The sequence below is a fragment of the Eschrichtius robustus genome, chromosome 2, assembly GCF_028021215.1.
Source record: "Eschrichtius robustus isolate mEscRob2 chromosome 2, mEscRob2.pri, whole genome shotgun sequence".
Taxonomy (NCBI): domain Eukaryota; kingdom Metazoa; phylum Chordata; class Mammalia; order Artiodactyla; family Eschrichtiidae; genus Eschrichtius; species Eschrichtius robustus.
Window position 1 is genome coordinate 40,729,690 of NC_090825.1, and position 4,606 is coordinate 40,734,295.

At 37.5% G+C, this 4,606-nt stretch overlaps 1 pseudogene; it reads left to right on the top strand.

Moving 5' to 3' along the window:
• Positions 1 to 2,863: 2,863 nt before the first annotated feature.
• Positions 2,864 to 3,510, top strand: LOC137756477 (NPC intracellular cholesterol transporter 2 pseudogene; annotated as a pseudogene).
• Positions 3,511 to 4,606: the final 1,096 nt, after the last annotated feature.

Below are 4,606 nucleotides of genomic sequence, written 5' to 3' on the forward strand. Positions count from 1 at the left end.
AGAATTTGAAATTGTCTTCCAAAGGTTAACAATTTCCATGACTTCACTAACTTTTACTTTCAAATGGTTTCCATGTTCTATATTTTAAAAAATCTCTCCTCTGGAACTTCTCTGTCTGTTGCAGCCTTACTTTTTAGTAAGTATCCCTCTCACAATAATGTCAAACTTAATCAAACAGTTGCATAAAATTCGACCCCACTCACTTTCTAAGTAAATTTGCTTAAATCAAGATACTCTGAGCATTTGCTTTAGAACGAGATGTTCCCAAGGCCAACTGTTTATGTTGCTGAGAAACTAGTTCTCAAGTGTGACAATCTCACATTTTCTATCAGAAGAATTGAAGCCACTCAATTTAATCTATTGTTAAGACTATTCTGGGCTCACCCAGATCTCCTTACACATCATCACAGGTTTAACAGCTACATTATAGAGTGTAAATGGCAAAAATTATTTTTTAAGAAGAGAAAGAAAATTTTTAAATTCATTATACAACTACAGGAAAACAAATTTTGAAATGTTAGAGTGAAAGATCAGAAAAAATATGCACATAAAACTATCATTTAGAATATACCTGTGCCACATTGATTTGTAAAAGAAATGTCATCCATATTTCACTCTCCATTTTGCCTTCCCTGTGTTTCCACATAGCCTCAGATGAACATTCTCACTTTGTCTTCTAATGCTTATGGCACTTTTATCTTCTCTTCTTGTACTAATCACTTTCTATTTTAAATTGCAGTTATTTACAGCATTATAGCTGGAAGACATTTTTTTTTAATGACAGCATTATACATATCTTAATTTCTCTATTAGATTATATTCCTTTTATCTTTGAGTCATGAGCACTTCGTAAGGTACTTTACACAAACTAGTGCTCAATACATGTTTGAATAATAATGAACCTTAAGATTGCTATCTCAATACCCTTGGCTATATTCCAAGTTTATGGCTTTTCAAAAGGTGAGTAGACCTTAAATATTGATATAGCATTCACAACATTTCAACAAACTTAACAAATCCTCTAGGTGCCAGGAGAAATTAATTTTGTTTAATTTTCACACACACACTTTGAAGTATATATTTGCATATTATGAATGTGGAAACATACTCAAACAAGTTAGATCATTTCCTCAGACTGTATATCTTAAGGACTAGAGGACAAGTTTAGTGTTCTTTCCAATATATCTACCTTTACGCCTTACTCAAATCTGTTCCTTCACAGGGGGTCAATCTCCCCATGCATCGTACAGTTTAGTGGACAGAAGCAATGAGTCATAGACTCTTGTCACAATTTTCTTGGACCACCTTACTCTGTTACTGGCCTTGGTTTTATTTCCTATTCCTATTCCATTTTTTACCCAATATACTACCATTTTTATTCTTGAAGCTCATATTTATCCTTTAAAATCAAAAATATTCTACTTCTTGATTCTGGCATGAGTTGTCCTAACCCACAGGACATCAGCCCAACCCTGGCCAGACTCACCAGGAACACAGTTCAACTTTATCCAGCCTTCTGTAGTGAGGAATCAGAAAAAGGAGAGAAGGAATAAAGACTTTGCCAGCCTTGGGAATCACTAGGCTTCATATCTCTGAATGCTATGCTAATAAGTTGACTGCCATTTTTAGATGTGTACTGTTAGAGGTAAGCATTTTAAAGAATCACAGCGATTTTTGAGACATTGCTAGAGGGCAGTACTTTCATTATTCACTCCAGGTTTTTTTTTTTAATACCCTGTGCTGTACAATGTATCCTGGTAGCTTATTTATTTTATACATAGTAGTTTGTACCTCCTAATCCCCTACCCTTACCTTGCCCCTCCCTCTTTCCCTTTCCCCACTGGTAACCACTAGTTTGTTCTCTGTAGCTGAGTCTATTTCTGTTTTGTTATATTCATTCCTTTGTTTTATTTTTTAGATTCCACATACAAGTGATAACATACAGTACTTGTCTTTCTCTGACTTATTTCACTTAGCATAATGCCCTACAAGTCCATCCATGTTGCTGCAAATGGCAAAATTTTATTCTTTTTTATGGCTGAGTAGTATTCCCTTGTGTGTGTGTGTGTCTGTATACACACACACATACCACATCTTCTTTAACCATTCATCTGCTGCTGGACACTTAGGATGCTTCCATATCTTGGCTATAGTAAATAATACTGCCATGAACATTTGGGTACATGTATCTTTTTGAATTAGTATTTTTATTTTCTTTGGATATACACCCAGGAGTGGAATTGCTGGATCAAATGGTAGTTCTATTTTTAGTGTTTTGAGGATCACTCCCAGCTTTAAAGTCTTTAAGCTAAAATCTAAACACTTCAATTATAAATGTATATTGGACATTTGAAATATCCAAGATATAGTTAACTAACAGTGAAACTGGTATTTTCACCCATTGCAATTATTTGTAATTTTCCTGCACTCTGACTCTGATCTGTTCATTCACACATTAATTCATTTATTCAACAAATATTTATTAAGTGCCTCTTCTGTGTTAGACACTGTTCTTGCACTAGCAGTTTAGTAGAGGGCACAAGGTTACTGCCCTCCTGGAGCCTACATGGGGCAGGGTATGAGGAGAGACTAGAAATAAACATTTAACACAGTTTTAAGTGTTATGAAAAAAAGTGTGATGAAAATAAAACAAGGGAAGAATCAGGGAAAGAAAGTGATGGTGATATTTAAACTAACGCCTGAACAAAAAGAGCCAGCCATTAAATATCTGAGAAAAGAAACCTGAGAGAGTAACCAAGAAAATAATGAAAGATCAAGCCTTATACAGCTCTTTAATCCAAGAAAACCAAGAAAAATAAAAATATATACATCTCTTTCCCTTGAGCTTGCAGTCTTAGCTGCGATGCGTTTCTTGGGCGCCGCGTTCCTGTTCCTGGCACTCAGCGCCTCTGCCCTGGCCAAGCCGGTGCATTTCAAGGACTGCGGTTCTGGGGTCAGAGTTATAAAGGGAGTGAATGTGAACCCATGCTCCACCCAGCCCTGCCAACTGCACAAAGGACAGTCTTACAGTGTCAATGTCACGTTCACCAGTAGCACTCAGTCTCAAAGTAGCAAAGCTGTGGTGCATGGCATTGTGATGGGCGTCGCAATTCCCTTTCCTATTCCTGAGCCTGATGGTTTTAAGAGTGGAATCAGCTGCCCCACTGAAAAAGACAAGACCTATAGCTACCTGAATAAACTACCTGTGAAGAGTGAATACCCCTCTATAAAACTGGTGGTGGAGTGGGAACTTAAGGATGACAACGACCAATGTCTCTTCTGCTGGCAAATCCCAGTACAGATTGAAAGCTAGAGCTATTTGATGCCAATATGTCCGTCTGGGGGTGAGAGAGCACGGGTGGAGCGAGAGGAGGAGAAATCAAGTCTAAACTAAATCAGTGCCATAAGATGAAAGGAATTTCTAGACTGCCGTTCTAGCCTCTCAACCTCCAAAAGCATCTAAGACCCTATTTCCTGAGAGCTCAGAACTGTCGCCCCTGTATTATCCTTTGTAAAAGGGTTGAAGGAAGGAAGAGAAAGTGAGACCGTAGGGACTGATTTAATTGTCTTCAGGGGGAGTTTTTCGTTTGTTTGTTTTGGTTTGGTTTTTGCTTTTGGAATAAGGAGGGTCTAACCAGACATGACCCAAATGAGGCTGCTTGGGGGATATTGGATAACTTGCCCTAGGGTTACCAGCCCTTGCAGCAAAGCACGGGTTCCAAACCACATCCATCTAGGTGGGATATTACATCTGCAAGTTCCTCATCTCCACGTGCCTCGTTGAGTTCAGTGCATCTGGCCAATGAGCTTCCTCACCTCCAGCTCCGCTGCTTCACCGGCCATGACTTGCCCTGCAGTGGTGTCCAGCGTGGTAGTGGAGGGGAGGTATTCTACGACAGAAATTCTCTGCAGTTAGCTCATGTCTCCTTTACTATCTTAGGTGGTTTTCATTAAATGTATCACTTGATTAGCAGATGTTTGATTGTCTTTTTTTTTAACAACACTAACTTGTGGCTTCTTTATGCACCTGGAAATGTCCCTTTGAATAAATAAAAACTCGTCAATCTTTTCTACTAAAAAAAAAAAATATATATATATATATATATACACACACATCTAACCAAGAGCAATGGTGATTTAAGTCAGGGCCCCAAAGATGTGTCAATATAATTTCAAGCTTAGAGGTTTAAATAGTAATTGCACAATTTTACTGAAATTTTTATTTGGATTAAAATTCTCTCCTCCCTAATCCTCAAAATAAAAAATTCATTAGGCTTATTTTATACTATAAAGTTACAAAGTTCTAACCATGGATCCATTTACCCAAAACAGCTCAAGAGTTCTGACCTATCCTTGTTGCTACAATGTAACTTACCTTCCTTCACCATTTTAAAATGTCCATCTGTAATTGTGATAAAACAGTGGGAAAACTGGGGTGGTTTTGTGGGCCTTGTTAAGTGCATCAAAGCACAATCACAGAGAGTATATTCCTTATATTTGTTAATGTTAATTCCATGAATGTCCACAAAGTAGACATCTCATTGCTTATACCTACTCTGAGGTTTACAATGACTGTGTTATGTTGGAAAAGTTTATTCTTACCATC